Below are 21,399 nucleotides of genomic sequence, written 5' to 3'. Positions count from 1 at the left end.
TCAATATTTTGCTTTACTTGTGCTTTTTAAACTCTGAGATAAACATAATAAAAGAAATGCAGGTAGACGCCATTACAAAATCAGATAAATCTGCTCCAAGTCGTTTGCACCTGAGTCCTTCCCCCACTTGCCAGTTTTCTCACCAGCTGTATCTGTGTTCAGCTTTCTTAACGTACCTGTGGATTTTCATTGCAAGAGATCAGCTAGTGTATAATAGGGCTGATTCCACAATTGGCTCTCCCAGCAAGCAGTGACAGTTTGGAAATTGTGGGCCCCTTGCTTTCCATCCATTTAAATTAGTAGATGGACAACCATGTGCCGCAGGCATATGATTCCTCCCTTCAAGAACTAATCAGCTCAATTGGGGAATCTGCCCTACTATACATTGTCCTTGCTTTTAAAGTACCTTAGAAAAAGATGCAGAGTTCATATTTTATCTTGTTTTTGACATTTGTATGAAAACAAAATCTGGCTACTTCCCTTGTTCCGAACATTGGCTTCCATATCGGCTTTCATCTGCAGTCGCTTTTCATCGATGCGTAGGAATGCAAACAGCAGCAGGGGAAACACACAGCAAGTCCTGGCATGCTTCATGAACAGCTGATCATATCATTAAAAAAAAACTGACCGTGGGAGGCAGTCTGGGTGTATGTTGTGAGCCTGAGTCACGTAGGTTGCCAGGAAAGGGGGCGGGACAACTTGATACCTCTCAAGTGGTAGGTTATACCTCTACATTACCTGCTCTGATTGGCATAAGTTCTACAGATGTTTCACCTATATATTTCTTCTGGGAAGGGTTGTGCTTCAGTACACTGGCAAGATGCATCTCCTTGCAGCTAGCAGTGACGGTTACTTTACTCTGTGTGTTGCAGGTGGCGCTCATTCTCCAGTAGGTACAGGTTTGGGTCTGTGGAGATTATGAGGCACATTATGCTCTCTGTAATTTCCCAGACTGCTTCGCAGAACAGTTGATTGTGGAGATATGAACAGGATGTCTGTAGTAATGTGCCCTTCCGGCCATAGTCCCTCCCACATTCATCCCCTAGAGAGGGTGGAATGGGTGACACTCCTGTGGGGTGCAGCATGCTTTATGTATTATTTGAGCCAGTCCCCATGCTTGTTGCTGCGGTTACCAGTTATGAGGGTCTGCTTCCATATGTCTCAAGAAAATGCAATCATGAACACAAATGCATTTTTGGAATGATAGACAGTGACCTTGTTCAACCGCTTCAACTGAGGGTTGAATGGTCTGGGAACCCTCATATACTCGAGACTTAGGGCACGAAATTCGGTAGCGCCCGGTTTCGGGGCAGTAATGCTGGCGGGGCGGGACATCCTGCGCCCGGCAAGGAAGTCCTGCCCCGGCACAAAATTTGCCTTACTGCCCCGCCCAGGAAGTGGAGCGCCATGTCAGGTACTCCACTTCCTGGTGGGGCGGTAACTGAGGCGATGTCGGGGCGCAATCGGCAGCGCTCTGCGGAGGCTCCGTGGAGCGCTGCTGCGTTTCAACGCCCCTCCCCTTCAGTTAAAGGGGAGGGTCACTGTGCACTCTGCAGGGCCTCCGATGGCCCACATTAGACTACCAGGGTGGCATGGTGCCATGGCAGCAGCCCGGCGCCGAGACGCAGTGGCGGGTTGCGTGATGGCGGCCAGGTCCAAGCCATGACACACCATGGAGGGCCGACCTGGAGCTCAACCAAAAAAGATAAAGTGGCGGCGAGGGTCGAAGCCCACGGCTGCACCTCCCCCTTAATTACTGCCCCGCAAGCGGAGGTCAGCCCGGCTCGCGCCCCCCGAGGCTGGTGCTGACGACGCCTGCGGCTGCCTCGTGGAGCGGAGTGAAATTTCTGCTGTGGGGCACTAAGGGGTTGTCGCGCACGGCAATAACATCATCGCTGGAGGTGCGGCAGCCCGGGGCGCTACCGATGGGCATTATGGGGTAGCGCCTCAGCAACACTCCACTGAATTTCGCAGGAGGCGCTTTTTTCGCCCCCGGGCGATAACCCCTTTGCGCCCCATTAGCAACCCCCCGGAGGTACTAACGGCAGGCGCAAAGGAGCTGAATTTCGTCCCCTAATTCATGGAGAGGCACAGGCTTCTGACAGAAACCATGGTTGGAGCATTTTGAACATTGTATAGGTACGTTTAATCACTTTGTTGTAAATATTGCAACTTTTTAAAGCCTTTAATGTGTTACCAATCTTATTTCTAGTCAGGAGTGCTCAGTTTAATGGAGAAAGCAAGATGGAGGCTGAAGAGAGTTTCTAAAAATATTAGGAGCAGTTTTATTGGCTGCCCTTCAGCTCGTCACTATTGTTATCTGCTATTTTTTGATTGGAATTTTGAAATTTCTTATTGTGTTAAATCCCATTTACTACGTTAATGCACTAATAGGGATTGTACCAATCATGACCTACAGCTGTTTTATGAATCTGAAATTTCAGCTAATCAGTTGCAAGTGTGATGCAAAATTTGCACATAGAAAAAAATGTGGTGCAGGAAGTATGATGTGCACAGTGGACCCCAGGCACTGTATTATGTAGATAGGGTCATTTTCACTTGGCTAAAATTTTGTGAGCAAGAGCTTAATTAAATGTTTGCATGGCTTTTATTGCTGATCATTATCAAACTATTTTGTAATAAACCTGGCAGAAACATTGTGATTTTTGTTCCAAAATGTTAAATTCAAAATCCATGAAAACAACGCTCATGCAAAACTTATCGGAGTTACTGTCCATTTTAATGGGAATGCATTTCTCCGTTGATGATCCACAAGGAATATTATATATCTGTAAATGTCCTTTTATATCTTTGACCGCTTTAAGGCTTTGCGAACTGGGTTCAAGTCTTTACTGACTTATCTTTGCGAGCTGTAATTGTGAGTTATTTTGAAAATAGCGTGTATAAAAGGACTGGATGGTGGGTGAGCAATATTACCTTCTTACGACAGATCCACATGAGACTGTGATAGTCAGTTGTAAGGGTCCTTTGTGAAATGAGTTTGGGTAATCTCAGCGTGACTCCTAATGAGCATAGAACTCACCGGACCAACCGATGGCATCACTGAGCAAGCCCCGGGCAATCTGATAACGTCACCCAGCATGCACCGGGCAATCTGATAACATCACCCAGCATGCACCTGGCAGCCTGATAACTGTTATGTATTGTGTGTTCTCCTCCCACCTGTGGTGGCGCTGTCACAGCAGATAAATGGTTGGGGTTGTTCTCTTGGTTAAGTTTTAGTTCTCTTTGTTTGGTTCTCTCCAGAACCTTTTTTTTGAATAAAGCACTTCATGTTTGAATCTCTGAGTTCTGAGTTCTTATTGTGTCTAGGTAGAAAGGTACAGACACAACAAAGTGGCGACGAGGATCGGATGAATCTGCGTTGTGGGAACTTTCTTGTTTTTGACTACAAAACACTCGGAACAGAGATTGCAGCATCACATTAACGTTACGGGTGCAGTGAGTAAACAGAAATTAAAATTTGAAATGTGAGATGGCTACTATATTAGGAAACATCGGTGATTTTGATGAAAATGTGGAGCAATGGAGCGCTTATATGGAACGTTTTGACTACTTTGTTTTGGCAAATGCGGTGGCAAACGAAAAGGTCGTGCCTACCATTTTGAGTATAATGGGGGCAAAGACATTCAATTTACTTCGCAGCCTTGTACAGCCAGATAAGCCAGGAACTAAAACATATAAACAACTGGTGGAAATTCTTGGAGCACATTTTTCACCAAAACCTCTGGTTATTGCTGAGAGATTTAGATTTCACAAACGGAATCAAGAGGAAGGGGAATCAGTGACGATGTTTATTGCTGCTTTAAAAAGGTTGTCAGAACACTGCGAGTTCAAGGAGGTGCTAAATGACACCATTAGAGACAGACTTGTGTGTAGTCTGCTAAGTGCAGCCACACAGAAGCGCCTTCTTACTGAGGACAACCTTACTCTTGAAAAGGCCATTGAAGTTAGTGTCTCCATGGAGATGGCGGAAAAGGAGGCTCACCAGTTGAGTTCAACAGGGAGAGTTCACAAGGTGTCGTCTGAGCCTAAAAGGGCGCGGAACGGCACATGTTACAGTTGTGAGAAAATGGGCCATCACGCTAATGACTGCTGGTGTACGGAGCTGGAATGCCGAAATTGTGGCAAAAAAGATCACATTGAACATGCCTGTAGAGGTAAAAAAAGAACAGACAGAGCTGGGAAGCATGAAAGCAAATTGTCTGTATTTGGACAAGAGAAGAAAAAGAGTGTTCATTCAGTGCAGTATGATGGAACAAGCAAAATAGAGAGGAGCGACACCTCTGAGGAGGAAGAGGTGCATATACTGACGGTTGCAGTTGGTCTAAATGGCTACTGGGTGTCACCACTGGTGGAGGGACAATCAATGCGGATGGAGGTGGACACAGGCGCGGCTGTGTCCCTTGTTTCAGACACTGTCTACAACAAAATGCAAAAGCATCTTAACCTTCAGCCAACAAACATTGTGCTAAAGACGTATACAGGCGAACTTGTGGCCATGAGAGGCGCCATTGAGGTGACAGTTAAATTGAACGGACAGACTGCGAAACTGCCACTATATGTGGTAAAGGGAAATTACCCATCTCTACTGGGATGTGCGTGGCTAGAGAAAATCACGCTGGACTGGCCTGCAGTCCGCATGATGTCAAAAGGGGAGTCAGGTCTGACTGCAGTTTTAAACAAACATGCAGAACTCTTCAATGGTGAACTTGGGAGCATGAAAAAGATCAGCGTGAGACTGGACATTAAACCTGACAGCAAGCCGAAGTTTCACAAAGCCCGACCTGTACCCTATGCAATTAGGCCAAAAGTTGAGGCTAACTTGGAGGCCTTAGTCGAGAATGGAGTCCTGGAACCTGTGAGCGTGAGCAAATGGGCCACACCCATTGTTCCTGTCCTGAAAAAGGATGGATCTGTTCGAATCTGTGGGGATTTTAAAGTGAATATTAACCCGGTGCTGTCTGCGGAACAGTACCCTCTTCCCCTCATTGGTGATCTGTTTACGGGCCTGGCCGGAGGGCAAAAGTTCAGCAAAATAGACATGCCAGGCTTATCTACAAATGCATGTCGATGACAAATCAAAGGAGCTGCTGACAATTGTGACACACAAGGGGCTATACCGGTACTGCCGCCTTCCATTTGGAATTACGTCGGCCCCTGCTCTATTCCAAAGGGCAATGGATCAGATTTTGAGTGGTCTGCCAGGAGTCCAGTGCTACCTGGATGACATCCTTGTCACTGGGACAAATGAGGAGGATCATCTTCTGAACTTGGATGCGACATTACAGCGACTGAAAGAGTACGGACTCAGAGCTCGTAAGGACAAATGTGAATTCTTTCAGTCTTCAGTTGAGTACCTGGGGCATGTGATTGACGCTACTGGCCTGCATAAGGCGCCGTCAAAGGTCAAGGCGATCCTGGAGGCCCCAGCACCCCAGAATGTGAGCCAGTTACGTTCATTTCTGGGGCTACTTAACTACTATGGGAAGTTTATTCCAGACTTAGCAACATTGCTGAAGCCGTTACTGTAAAGTCCGCGCCTCAATAATACATGGACTTCGGGAGAACAATTAAACAGGTATTTTACTGAACAGAGGGTAACGTCAGACTGAAGTACAGAAGCCTGCTAGGGACTTTTATGCAGGGGTAGTCACTGCCGGTACTGCAGTATAAAATCAGTTCTTCTCTTAAAGGTACATACACAACAGTTACATCGGTTGCTATGTCAAGGCAAAACATGGAAATGGACTGAACTGTGCAACAAAGCTTTCGCCCAAGCAAAGAAAGCATTGCTGAAGTCGGAGGTCCTGACACACTTCGACCCAAAGCTACCCGTGCAGCTAGCATGTGATGTGTAATGTATGTACCTTTAAGGGGAGAACTACTTTTTACAGCTCCTGTATACTGTAGTACTGGCAGTGACCACACCTGTATATAAACCCTGAGTAGGGATCTGTACACTTAGTTCTAGAGTAACCCTCATTTAGTAAACACCTGTTGATCGTTCCCTGCAGTCTCTTGTCTAATTAATGAAGGACACAACATCAAGATACACGGATCTAACATTGGCCACGTTATTGATAAAGAGGGGTTACATAAGTCCCCTGAAAAGATTGAGGCAGTAGTCAAGGCTCCAGCACCGGAAAATGTGTCACAACTGAAGTCGTTCCTCGGGCTGGTGAACTACTACCATAAGTTCTTGCCGAATTTGTCTACCGTACTACACCCACTGAACACCCTACTGCAAACGGGGGTACCATGGGAGTGGAATGAGGAATGTAAACGAGCTTTCCAGAAGAGCAAAGAATTCATCACATCAAAAGAGGTGTTGGCTCATTTCAACCCAGCACTACTAATTCGGTTGGCGTGTGATGCATCACCCTATGGCATTGGAGCAGTGCTGTCGCACAAATTCCCAGACGGCTCGGGGAGTCCAGTAGCCTTTGCGTCTCGGTCACTAACCTCAGCCGAGCGTAACTATACCCAGATTGACAGGGAGGCCCTCAGCCTAGTGTGGGGAGTGAAAAAGTTCAACCACTATCTGCACGGGCAGAAGTTCACCTTGCTGACTGACCACCAACCACTTGTCTCCATCTTTAATCCAAAGAAGGGCGTTCCAGTGATGACTGCGCAACGGATACAAAGATGGTCCCTTTTTCTAGGGGCGCACCAATATGAAATCGAGTATAAGGGCACGAAACAGCATGGAAACGCTGATGGGCTATCACGCCTGCCACTGCCTACTGCGGAGGAAGCACCAGCAGTGGATCCTGTCAAAATATTTCATTCGACTATAATTGAATGCTTGCCAGTAACTAACGCTGGTATAGAGAAGGAGACCCGAAATGACCCGACACTGTCTCGGGTATATGATTTGACGGTGAAGGGATGGCCAACACATGGCGACTCACTGTTGCCAGCATTCTCATCCGGAAGAGAACAGCTGTCAGTATGCCAGGGGACCTTGATGTGTGGATCCCGAGTGGTAATTCCACCCAAGTTAAGGGAGAGAGTGCTCAATGAGCTTCACGAAGGTCATCTGGGAGGGGTGAAAATGAAAAGCCTTGCTAGGGCTTATGTGTGGTGGCCGGGGATCGATCAGCAAATCGAGGACCTGACAAAGAGCTGCTCAGGATGCCAGAAGGTCCAAAATGCACCACCACATGCCCCTGTACACCCATGGGAGTGGCCCTCATCTCCATGGCAACGGGTGCATATTGATTTTGCTGGTCCATTCATGGACTCAATGTTTTTAATAGCTGTGGATGCGCACTCGAAATGGCCTGAGGTGATCAAAATGTCCTCCACCACCACGGAGAAAACTATTGCAGTCCTACGGACCATTTTTGCCAGGAACGGCTTGCCAGAGCAGATTTGCTCTGATAACAGACCACAGTTTGTGTCCGAAGAGTTTTGAAGATTTATGAAAAGGAATGGGGTAAGGCATTACACATCCGCCCCGTATCATCCAGCTGCAAATGGATTGGCTGAGAGGTTCGTACAAACCTTTAAAAAAGCAGTAAAGGCCATGTGCGATGACGACATTCCACTGCAGCATAAGGTGGACAATTTCCTGTTAGCCTACAGAAATGCGACACATGCAGTCACCAACCAGACCCTGGCCATGATGTTCTTTAACCGAAGGTTGAGATCTCGTCTGGATTTGCTCAGACCAAATGTACAAAGAGATGTTGAGAATAAGCAATTCCAGCACATCAATGAGAAGCCGACAAGGAGCTTCAATGTAGGGCAACCAGTCTTGGCCCACGACTACCGAACAGAAAAATGGCAACCAGGAACGATATGCACACGGCAAGGGCCACTAATGTACACAGTGGATGTTGGGGAGAACATTGTGAGATGCCATGTTGACCAGATCCTAGAGTCACAGGAACGAGTCAACCCCATGTCTTGCCCATACGTACCTGGTGATGAACCCGACGTACAGGTAGCATCAACCCCAGAAACAGTAGCATCGGAAGCGGATGAGCCAACCGACGACAGGGGGCCAGAACCGCCTCCGCACCAAGAGCAAGACACTCGGGAAAGGCGCTATCCAGAAAGGATCAGGAAGCCTCCCCAAAGGCTGAATTTATAAATAGACTATTTTCAGTTAATGTTGCATGTTAAAAGTGTTAATTGTAATTAGTTTGATATTTAATTGTTAAATGAGTGTTATGGTACTGTTAATCTAAAAGGGGAGGATTTGTAATGTATGTACCTTTAAGGGGAGAACTACTTTTTACAGCTCCTGTATATTGTAGTACCGGCAGTGACCACACCTGTATATAAACCTTGAGTAGGGATCTGTACAGTTAGTTCTAGAGTAACCCTCATTCAGTAAACACCGGTTGATCGTTCCCTGCAGTCTCTTGTCTAATTATTGAAGGACACAACATCAAGATACACGGATGTAACATGATGCATCACCATATGGTGTGGGAGCAGTCATATCCCACATCATGCCTTCTGGGGAAGAGAAACCTATTGCCTTCGCATCACGCACCTTGAACAAGGCCGCGAGTAACTATGCGCAGATTGAGTGTGAGGCCTTGGGAATCGTTTTTGGAATTCGAAAATGTCATCAGTACCTGTTTGGGAGAAGGTTCACACTCCTGACGGACCACCGTTCATTGACTTCAATCTTCGGGCCCCACACCGGAATTCCGACTCTTGCTGCAAGCAGGATGCAAAGGTGGGCTTTACTGTTGTCAGTACACACATACGACATCAAATATCGCAAATCAGACTTGCACGGCAACACAGACGGTCTCTCGAGGCTGCCCTTGCCTTTTACTCCCCCAGAGCCTCGTCAGATAGACATCTTCTACTTTAGACAAGTGGAGGGAGCACCTGTCACTGCAGTTCATGTGCGAAGGTACACCAGCAACGATCCAGTCCTGTCTGAGGTATTGGACGATGTCATTCGAGGGAGAGCTATAGGAGATTCTCCTAGTTTGAAACCTTACGTTTCAAAAAGAAATGAGCTCTCCGTCCAGGCAGGTTGTCTTCTTTGGGGACGCCGTATCATCATTCCGCCACCTCTGAGGGACCCTATACTGCAACAACTTCATACAGGCCACAGTGGGATGGTTCGGATGAAGGAAATGGCAAGAAGCTACTTCTGGTGGCCAGGTCTCGATGGAAATATTGAGGAGAAAGCCAAAACATGTTCCCCATGTCAAAGGGTCCGGAATGTTCCACAGCTGGCAACCCTACACCCCTGGGATTGGCCTGAAGAAGTGTGGCAGCGAGTACATGTGGACTTCGCCGGTCCTTTCGAAGAGAAGATGTTTATGGTGGTTGTGGACGCTCGTAGCAAGTGGCCGGAGGTCGCTGTGCTGAGGTCTACCACAGCAGAGAAAACAATTGAGAAACTTGGTGAGATGTTCAGCCGTTATGGCTCACCGGAACAACTCGTAAGTGACAACGGTCCACAATTTGTATCACAGGAGTTTGCAACCTTCCTGCATGTGAATGGTGTCCAACACATCAGGCCTGCGCCCTATCAACCCTCTACTAACGGCCTGGCAGAAAGGTTCATGCAAACTTTGAAGCACTCCTTGAAGGCATCGCAAGGTCAGGGCTCAATCCACCAACGTCCGAACAGTTTCCTGTTGTCCTACAGGAACGAGCCGCATGCCACAACCAAAACTTCCCCCGCTTCGCTCATGATGAAGAGGCAGTTGCGGACAAGTTTTGACTTACTTAACCCTCCAAGGGCAGAGCAGGTTGTCCATCGTCAACAACAAGCTCAAGTTGAAAAGAGAGAGAAAAGAGCCAAGGAGAGACGGTTTCACCCTGAAGAGCACGTCCTAGCTCGAAACTACAACACTGGACCAAAATGGGTTCCTGCTACGGTGATTGCACAGACGGGCCCTGTGCTGAGGACGTCGTCTGGAGAAGACACACAGATCAACTGTTGCTAGGAGCAGAGACAGCCACAGAGGCTCCAACGGCTGGTTGGCCTGAACTGTTTCCGGATGGTACCGCAAACCAACATCCTTTGCCACAGTGCTCTTCTCCAACACAGGAAGTCAAAGTGACTGTTCCACCTGTGCAAACTCCTGACTTTCGACTAACCCAGGCACCTTCTCTATCTAGGCCTGTGTCAATGCCTACTGCTGTGGAAGCCAGCGATGACCGCCGGTATCCTGTCAGAGAGCGGCGGCCTCCAAGACGCTTGGATCTGTAGGCTTAGTGACTTACCCACAAGACTGGGGCAGAATAAACCCCAGGGTAAAGTCAGGGTTTGAGGCAGTCTACCTCTACCCTAGGTTAGTTGAGTGCATTGAAAGTAACTTACCTGTTGAGGAATAATGTGGACCTTTCATTTAAGAGGGGAGGATTATGTTATGTATTGTGTGTTCTCCTCCCACCTGCAGTGGCGCTGTCACAGCAGATAAATGGTTGATTTGTTCTCTTGGTTAAGTTTTAGTTCTCTTTGTTCGGTTCTCTCCAGAACCTTTTTTTTGAATAAAGCACTTCATGTTTAAACCTCTGAGTTCTGAGTTCTTATTGTGTCTGTTAGATCCATGGTTCAGTGGATAAATAATCACACGGATGCTGTACATTAACAAATAACAGGTCTTTACTGGAGGAGGGTAATCTCTAGATTGGGGTACAGAGGCATGCGCAAACCTTATATACCGGTGTGGTCACTGCCGGTACTACAGTATACAGGAGCTGTAAAAAGTAGTTCTGACTTAAAGGCACATACACTACAATTCCTCCCCTTTTAGATTAATAATACCCCCTTAATATTCAAATAACAATTACATTTTTACATGTACATTAAATAACAAAAGTCCATTTATAGATTCAGTCTTTGGGGCGGCTTCCTGACCCTTTCGGGATAGCTCCTTTCCAGAGGTTCTTGTTCCTGGTGCCGAGGCGATTCTGACCCCTTTTCATCGGGTAGTTCATCGGGTTCCACTGCTACTGGGTCTGAAGTAGATGCTACCGGTATGTCGGGTTCATCCCCAGGTACTCGAGACATGGGGTTGACACGTTCCTGTGACGCTAAGATCTGATCGACGTGGCATCTCACAATGTTCTCCCCGACATCCACTGTGTACATTAATGGCCCCTGCCTTGTACATATCGTTCCGGGTTGCCACTTCTCTGTTCGATAGTCACGGGCCAAGACTGGTTGCCCTACATTGAAGCTCCTTGTCGGCTTCTCATTGATGTGCTGGAATTGTTTGTCCTCAACATTTCTTCGCACATTTGGTCTGAGCAAGTCCAGACGATATCTCAACCTTCGGTTAAAGAACATCATGGCCGGGGTCTGGTTGGTAACTGCATGTGTCGCGTTTCGGTAGGCTAATAAGAAATTGTCCATCTTATGCTGTAGTGGAATTTCCTCATCGCACATGGCCTTTATCGCCTTCTTAAAGGTTTGTACGAACCTCTCAGCCAATCCATTGGTGGCTGGATGATACAGGGCGGATGTGTAATGCCTTACCCCATTCCTTTTCATGAATTTTTGGAACTCGTTGGACACAAACTGTGGTCCATTATCAGAGCAGATCTGCTCTGGCAAACGGTTTCTGGCAAATATGGTCTGTAGGACTGCAATCATTTTCTCTGTAGTGGTTGAAGACATCTTTATCACCTCAGGCCACTTTGAATGAGTATCCACTGATATTAAGAATATTGAGTCCATGAATGGACCAGCGAAATCAATGTGCACCCGTTGCTATGGAGAGGAGGGCCACTTCCATGGGTGTAGAGGGGCATGTGGTGGTGCATTTTGGACCTTCTGGCATCCTAAGCAGCTCTTAGTTAGCTCTTCGATTTGTTGATCGATTCCCGGCCACCACACATAAGCCCTAGCAAGGCTTTTCATTTTCACTCCCCCCAGATGACCTTCATGTAGCTCATTTAGCACTCTCTCCCTTAACTTGGGTGGAATCACCACTCTGGATCCACACATCACTGTCCCCTGGCATACTGACAGCTGTTCTCTTACATAAGAACATAAGAACATAAGAAATAGGAGCAGGAGTAGGCCAATCGGTGCTGGCAACAGTGAGTCGCCATGTGTTGGCCATCCCCTCACCGTCAATTCATATACCCGTGACAGCGTCGGATCATTGCGGGTCTCCTTCTCTATATCCGCTGTTGTTACTGGCAATCGTTCAATTATCGACGAATAAAATATCTCGATAGGGTCCACTGCTGGGGCTTCCTCCACAGTAGGCAGTGGCAGGCGCGATAGCCCATCAGCGTTCCCATGCTGTTTCGTGCCTTTATATTCTATTTCATATTGATTCGCCCCTAGAAACAGGGACCATCTTTGTAACCGCTGTGCAGTCATTACTGGCACGCCCTTCTTAGGATTAAAGATGGAGACAAGTGGTTGGTGGTCAGTCAGCAAGGTGAACTTCTGCCCATGCAGATAGTGGTTGAACTTTTTTACTCCCCATACTAGGCTGAGGGCCTCCCTGTCAATCTGGGTGTAGTTGCGCTCGGCTGAGGTTAGTGACCGAGACGCAAAGGCTACTGGCCTCTCCAACCCGTCTGGGAATTTGTGCGACAGCACCGCTCCAATGCCGTAGGGTGATGCATCACATGCCAAACGAATTGGTAGTGCTGGATTGAAATGGGCCAACACCTCTTTTGATGTGATCAATTCTTTACACTTCTGGAAAGCTCGTCTATGTTCGTCATCCCACTCCCATGGTACCCCTGTTTGCAGTAGGGTGTTCAGCGGGTGTAATACTGTAGACAAATTTGGTAAGAACTTGTGGTAATAGTTTACCAGCCCGAGGAACGACCTCAGTTGTGACACATTTTCCGGTGCTGGAGCCTTGACTACTGCCTCAATCTTTTCAGGGGACTTATGTAACCCCTCTTCATCGATGACGTGGCCACAATACGAGATCTGTTTCTGGAAAAACTCGCACTTGTGGCGATTAGCTCGTAGCCCATACTCCTTTAATCTGGGGAGCACCTTCTCCAAGTTAGCGAGGTGATCACCGTCATTTTCGCCCGTGAACAAGATGTCGTCCAAATAACACTGGGTCCCTGGAATCCCTTGCAGGACCTGATCCCTCGCCCTTTGCCAGATAGCCGGAGCCGAGGCTACTCCAAACACCAGCCGGTTGTATTGATAGAGACATTTATGAGTGTTGATCGTAAGGTAATGTTTCGAAGCTTCTTCTACCTCCATTTGCAAGTACGCCTGGGCTAGATCAATTTTGGTGAAGCGTTTACCACCAGATAGCGAGGCGAAAATATACTCAATTCGTGGAAGCGGATATTGCACCGTGTGAAGGACTGGGTTCACTGTCACCTTAAAATCCCCACAGATGCGGACCTTCTTTGGTTCCCCAGGCATATTACTCAACGACCTCTTCATTACAGGAACGATGGGTGTAGCCCACTCGCTCCAGTCCACTTTGGACTGTACTCCTGAACGTTCCAACCCTTCCAGCTCTGCTTCAACAGCTGGTCTGATCGCATAAGGCACTGGTCTGGCCTTCAGAAACTTTGGGCTTGCATTTTCCTCTATTTCAATCATTGCTGTTATTCCTTTTAGTGTTCCTAGTCCCTCCTGGAACACTTCTTTTGCGTCAGTTAGCATTTCTGACAGTCGTCCAGGTGTGACGTCATCATCCTTTTTGGCCTCAACGTTCAGTGCCTGTATGGAATGCCAATCTAATTGTATCTTCTGGATCCATTCACGTCCTAGCAGTGGTGGTCCTCCATTTGGCAATACATATATATCCATTTTAGGTATTTCCTGGCTTTTATATGTCACTTTCACCCTTATTTTTCCTTTGGGGTAGACTTTTTGCCCCGTATACATCTTCAAGACAATCTCTGTAGCTTTCAAGGGTATGTGTGAAAATAGCCGCTTGTAGACTCTTTGATTTATAACTGTTAGAGCTGACCCTGTGTCCAATTCCATTTCCACTTGGACTCCGTCTATCTTGAGTGTAACCCAGATAGTCTGGTGATCCTCCATTTCAGTTACATTATGTAGTTTCAGACAACCCAACTCCTTGCTTTCGGAGTCTGTCTTACTTTTCTGTTCGTCTGAACCACTGTCCATCACCTGGTGTACCTTTTTGTACTTCTGTGGAGATTTCTTACTGTTGGTTTTCTTCCCAGACCTGCAGACTCTTGCTATGTGTTCTGCTTTCCCACACTGTCTGCACACTTGGTCCTTGAACCAACAATCTTTCTGGTCATGTGTTGTTCTGCCACAGCGATAGCACTTCCCTGTTCCATAGGTCATTTCGCTGGTGCCATATTCTTGCGGTCTCCATTGTATCTCTGCAGCGCCCCTTGCGGCTGCTTCGTGTGATACTGCCATACTGAAAGCTTTGTCCAGCATAAGGTCCTTTTCTGATAGAAGCCGTTTCTGGGTTCCTTCACTTTGTAGCCCACACACAAACTTGTCCCTTAACGTGTCTGATAGTCCCGCTCCAAACTGGCAGTATTTCGATAGCAAGCGCAGTTCCGTTAGGTACTCAGCATTGCTTTCGCCTTTGTGTTGGTTCCTTTTATGGAACTTAAATCGTTCTGCTATCAGCAGCGGTGTGGGGTTTAAGTGGTCCTGTAGGATTTCTACTATGCTTTCAAAATTCTTGTTTACCGGCTTCTCTGGGGTTATTAGATTTTGCAGTAACCCATAAGTTTTTGCACCCATGGAATTTAACAGAACCAGTGCTTTATTAGCATCTGGCACTTCATTCGTCCTGCAGTACACCTCAATACGTTCCACATATGTCACCCAATCTTCGACTTCATTGTCGAACGTAGAGATACTGCCACTCTTCGGCATCCTTGGTTGTGCGTTAACTATCACCAATGGTGCCTCCCGCGCTTCCCCTTCTTCTCCGCTGGCACAAAATGGCGTCTCCCGCACTTTCCTTCCTTCCCGTGCTCGCCCTTCTTCTCCACTGCTGCTTCTCAAAATGGCGTCTCCTGCGCTCTTCCTTCTTCTCCGCGGCTCAATGGCGTCTCCCGCGCTCTCCCTGCTTCTCCGCAGCTCAATGGCGTCTCCCGCGCTCCCCCTGCTTCTCCGCGGCTCAATGGCACCTCCCGCGCTCTTCCTTCTTGTCCGCGGCTCAATGGTGTCTCCCCTTGGTTCACCCCGCGGACCCTGATCAGCCCGTGATCCCTGGCTGTGCTCTGCGCGTTCTTCTTTTGATATTTTTCGATGCCGCTCAGTCTAGAACCCGGCTGTTTCTTACCCTCTCTCTCTCCGGTTTGCTTTATTTTTCCTCGACGCCGCTCGGTGTTCAACCCCCAGCTGCGCCCTGCGCTCTTCACCCTCTGTCTCACCCCGTCGACGCTGCTCGGCTCTCTCTCTGCCGTCGGTCGGCTCCAGCCGCCGCTGCTCGGGAAGGGTCTGCTCTGGACCTGTTGTCGGTCTCTTACTGCTTGTTGTGGCTGGGGAACCAAGCCCGGCTCTCCACAGCCTCCCCAGCGAAGTTGGATCTCTGCCTGACTGCTGGGCGGTTGCTCGCGGTCGACGCCCGTGTTCCTGGCCTCGACTATTTTTATAAGAACATAAGAACATAAGAACATAAGAAATAGGAGCAGGCGTAGGCCAATCGGCCCCTCGAGCCTGCTCCGCCATTCAATAAGATCATGGCTGATCTGATCCTAACCACCAATCCACTATCACAGGACTATCTCCTGAATCTAACAGAATTAGACACACGAAACAGGAGCAGGATCAGGCTACACGGCCCCTGGGCCCGCTCCGCTACCCACAGGGCCATGACCGATCCGACCCTAGACTCATGTCCAAATTCCTGCCCGCTCCCCGTAACCCTTAATTCCCTTTTCTTCTAGGAAACTGTCTATTTCTGTTTTAAATTTATGTAATGATGTAGCTTCGACAGCTTTTTGGGGCAGCATATTCCATGGACCTACCACCCTCTGAGTGAAGTAGTTCCTCCTCATCTCAGTTTTGAAAGAGCAGCCCCTTATTCTAAGACTATGCCCCCTAGTTCTAGTTTCACCCATCATCGGGAACATCCTCCCCACATCCACCCGATCCAACCCCTTCACAATCTTATATGTTTCAATAAGATCGCCTCTCATTCTTCTGAACTCCAATGAGTAGAGTCACAATCTACTCAACCTCTCCTCATATGTCCATCCCCTCATCCCCGGGATTAACCGAGTGAACCTTCTTTGTACTGACTCGAGAGCAAGTATGTCTTTTCTTAAGTATGGACACCAAAACTGTATGCAGTATTCCAGGTGCGGTCTCACCAATACCTTGTACAACTGAAGCAATACCTCCCTATTTTTATATTCTATCCCCCTAGCAATGAAAGCCAACATTCCATTGGCCTTCTTAATCACTTGCTGCACCTGCATACTAACCTTTTGAGTTTCGTGCACCAGGACCCCCGGATCCCTTTGTACTTCAGTACTTTCCAGTTTCTTGCCATTAAGATAATAACTTGCTCTACGATTTTTCCTGCCAAAGTGCATAACCTCACACTTTCCAGTATTGTATTCCATCTGCCAAATCTCTGCCCACTTACTTAGCCTGTCTATGTCCCTTTGCAGGTTTTTTATGTCCTCCTCACTCAGTACTTTCCCTCCCATCTTAGTATCATCTGCAAACTTTGATATGTTACACTCGGTCCCCTCCTCCAAATCATTAATATAGATTGTAAAGAGTTGGGGACCCAGCACCGACCCCTGCGGAACACCACTGGTTACTGATTGCCAGTCTGAGAATGAACCATTTATCCCAACTCTCTGCCTTCTGTTAGATAGCCAATCCTCTATCCATGCCAGAATATTACCCCCAATCCCGTGATTTTTTATCTTAAGCAATAATCTTTTGTGTGGCACCTTGTCAAATGCTTTTTGGAAGTCTAAATGCACTACGTCCACTGGTTCCCCTTTATCCACCCTATATGTTACTTCCTCAAAGAACTCCAGCAAATTTGTCAAACATGACTTCCCCTTCATAAAACCATGCTGACTTTGTCCTATTAAATTATGATTATCCAAATGTCCTGTTACTGTCTCCTTAATAATGGACTCCAAAATGTTACCTACCACAGATGTTAGGCTAACCGGTCTATAGTTTCCAGCCTTCTGTCTACTGCCCTTTTTAAATAAGGGTGTTACATTAGCAGTTTTCCAGTCTGCCGGGACCTTTGCTGAGTCCAGGGAGTTTTGGAAGATTATTACCAATGTATCCACAATCCCTACCGCCACTTCCCTCAAGACCCTAGGATGTAAGCCATCAGGTCCAGGTGATTTATCTGCCTTGAGTCCCATTATTTTACCAAGTACCACTTCCTTAGTGATTTTGATCGTGTTTATCTCCTCCCCCCCTATAGCCCCCTGCTTGTCCAGTGTTGGGATATTCTTAGTGTCCTCTACTGTAAAGACTGATACAAAATATTCTTTCAGTGTTTTTGCCATCTCCATATTTCCCACCATTAATTTCCCGGTCTCATCCTCTAAGGGACCAACATTTACTTTAGCCACCCTTTTTCTTTTTATATAACTATAAAAACTCTTACTATCTTTTTTTTATATTTTTTGCTAATTTACTTTCATAATCTATAATCCCTTTCTTAATCAATCTTTTTGTTATTTTTTGCTGTCTTTTAAAGTTTCCCCAATCCTCTATCCTCCCACTAGATTTGGCTACCTTATATGCCCTTGTTTTTAGTCGAATACTATCCTTAATTTCTTTACTTAGCCACGGATGGCTGTCTTTTCTTTTACACCCTTTTCTTCTCAGTGGAATATATTTTTTTTGGAAGTTGTAAAATAACTCCTTAAATGTACACCACTGATCATGTATCGTCTTACCCTTTAATCTATTTTCCCAATCTTCTTTACTCAATTCTGCTCTCATACCTTCATAGTCTCCTTTATTCAAGTTTAGCACGCTTGTTTGAGATCCAACCTCCTCACCCTCTAATTGAATATGGAATTCAACCATGTTATGGTCACTCATTCCAAAGGGATCCTTTACTAGGACATTTTTAATTAATCCTGTCTCATTACACAGGACCAGATCTAAGGTTGCTTGCCCCCTGGTCGGTTCAGTTACATACTGCTCAAGAAACCCATCCCTAATACACTCAATGAACTCATCCTCAAGGCAGCCCTGCCCAATTTGATTTGTCCAATTAATATGATAGTTAAAATCCCCCATAATTATAGATGTTCCCTTATTACAAGCCTCAACTATTTTCTGATTGATACTCCGTCCAACCGAGTTGCAACTGTTCGGAGGCCTATAGACTACACCCACTAGTGTTTTTTTCCCCTTATTATTCCTTATCTCCACCCAAACTGTTTCATTATCCTGATCTTTTGACCCAATATCATTTCTCTGTATTACAGTGATTCCTTCCTTTATTAACATAGCCACCCCACCTCCCCTTCCTTCCTGCCTGTCCTTCCTGATCGTTAAATAACCTGGTATGTTTAATTCCCAGGCATTGTCACCCTGCAGCCATGTTTCTGTAATGGCCACAAGATCATACCCATATGTAGCTATTTGTGCCATTAACTCGCCTATTTTGTTACGAATGCTACGTGCATTCAGATAGAGAACTTTCAAATGTGTTTTGTGACACTTAGTTCCTGCTTTTGCCCTTTTTATTACTTTACCTTTTACTCCATACCTTCTGCCCCTTCCTGACATGCTCTGGTTTTTAATTTCCCCACTGCTACCTAAGTCTATGACCTTCTCTGTTGTCATTTTTATTATTTGCTCTCGAGGAACCTCCCCCCGACTTGTTAGTTTAAAGCCCTCTCTACAGCCCTAGTTATATGATCCGCCAGGACTCTAGTCCCAGCACTGGCCAAGTGAAGCCCGTCCCAACGGAACAGCTCTCTCCTGCCCTTTTTTTTTTTCTCTTGCAGGTAGATTCGAATCGACACTCGTCGCGACTGTTAGACCTGTGGTTCAGTGGATAAATAATCACACGGACGCTGTACATTAACAAATAACAGGTCTTTACTGGAGGAGGGTAATCTCTAGACTGGGGTACAGAGGCATGCGCAAAGCTTATATACCGATGTGGTCACTGCCGGTACTACAGTATACAGGAGCTGTAAAAAGTAGTTCTGACTTAAAGGCACATACACTACAGTGTCTAGGTAGAAAGGTACAGACAAAACAATAACATCACCCAGCATGCACCGGGCAGCCTGATTATGTCACCCAGCATGCACCGGGCAGCCTGATAACGTCACCCAGCATGCACCGGGCAATCTGATAACGTCACCCAGCATGCACCGGGCAATCTGATAACGTCACCCAGCATGCACCGGGCAATCTCATAATGTCACCCAGCATGCACCGGGCAATCTGATAATGTCACCCAGCGTGCACCCGGCAGCCTGATAACAGCACCCAGCATGCACCGGGCAATCTGATAACGTCACCCAGCATGCACCGGGCAATCTGATAACAGCACCCAGCATGCACCCGGCAGCCTGATAACGTCACCCAGCATGCACCGGGCAATCTGATAACATCACCCAGCATGCACCGGGCAATCTGATAATGTCACCCAGCATGCCCCGGGCAGCCTGATAATGTCACCCAGCATGCACCGGGCAATCTGATAACGTCACCCAGCATGCCCCGGGCAGCCTGATAACGTCACCCAGCATGCACCGGGCAATCTGATAACGTCACCCAGCATGCACCGGGCAATCTGATAACGTCACCCAGCATGCCCCGGGCAGCCTGATAATGTCACCCAGCATGCACCAGGCAGCCTTATAACAGCACCCAGCATGCACCGGGCAATCTGATAACGTCACCCAGCATGCACCGGGCAGCCTGATAACGTCACCCAGCATGCACCGGGCAATCTGATAACGTCACCCAGCATGCCCCAGGCAGCCTGATAACGTCACCCAGCATGCCCCGGGCAATCTGATAACGTCACCCAGCATGCCCCGGGCAGCCTGATAATGTCACCCAGCATGCACCGGGCAGCCTGATAACGTCACCCAGCATGCACCGGGCAGCTTGATAACGTCACCCAGCATGCACCAGGCAGCCTGATTACGTCACCCAGCATGCACCGGGCAGCCTGATAACGTCACCCAGCATGCACCCGGCAGCCTGATAACAGCACCCAGCATGCACCGGGCAATCTGATAACGTCACCCAGCATGCACCGGGCAATCTGATAACAGCACCCAGCATGCCCCAGGCAGCCTGATAACAGCACCCAGCATGCCCCAGGCAGCCTGATAATGTCAACCAGCATGCACCGGGACACCCGATGACGACTATTAAACATAGGTGATAGCACAATACTAGCCATAATTTGGCATTTAATTGCCACATGGTCAATGTTACATAGAATTACATAAATTGTACAGCACAGAAACAGGCCATTAAGTCATACTGGTTCATATTGGTGTTTAAGCTCCATACAAGCCTCCTCCCACCCCTCTTTATGTAACCCTATCAGCATAACCTTCTATTCCTTTCTCATGTGTTTACCTAGCTTCCCCTTAAATGCATCTTACACAGTGCAGCACTCCCTCAGTACTGCACGAGAGTGTCAGTTTAGACTAAGTGCTTACGTCTCTGGAGTGGGACATGAACCCATGACCTTCTGACTCAAGAGGTGGGAAATGTAGTAAATGTTTCACTGGTGCAGCAGGAGGCTCTCTTTTGTGGTCGGGACTAAGGCACAAGGTTTGACAATTTGTGCTGGAGTTTATGCAGCTGACCAGTAATAATTAGGCTGGAGTTTTGTTTTTGACTTGAGCTACTCTCTCCTCTTGACTCATTATCCGCAATAAGTAGCGAACACTGCAGGGAGCAAAGGTATAAATTTGGCTCCAGTTGCTTTTCTTAGCTGCACAGAAATTGCAGTCCGTTGAAACATGTGTTTCTTGTTGGGTTTGATTTCCAACATGGCACACGGCCTTTCCCTCTCCTTCAATAAACTGCCTTTATTTTTCAGTGTCTAGCACTTCGTCTGAGCTGATAATGAAGATGGGGGCAATGGGAGAGGCGGTGGGGGCTTGTCGTTATCAAACTGTACCTTTGTTACTCAGGAATTATAAATAACAATTTGTAATATTGGAAACTATTACAGAGAGTATTATATTGAGGGGCTAGTGATGTGTGTTATGGGACAAGAAGTACATTAGTGTTTGTACTCCAGTAAAGAGAAAGACCACAGCTGATCTCCTATTAATTATGGTAGACACGTTGGGGGAGAAATTCGTTTCAGCCAGTAAGGTTTCCAGTGTCACCGGCAACTGGAGTTAATGGCCGCTGAAAAAGGCAGCAATGCTGATGGAGCAAAATTGAACTGGGTGGATGGAGATTGTTGGCGCAGTGCTTATCTGCCATGTAACGCCATCCTAGTGGTGTTACTGGAG

This window comes from Somniosus microcephalus, chromosome 20 (assembly GCF_052327205.1).
Source record: "Somniosus microcephalus isolate GS21.2 chromosome 20, FLI_Smic_1.0, whole genome shotgun sequence".
Lineage (NCBI taxonomy): Eukaryota > Metazoa > Chordata > Chondrichthyes > Squaliformes > Somniosidae > Somniosus > Somniosus microcephalus.
This window is presented reverse-complemented; position numbering follows the sequence as displayed.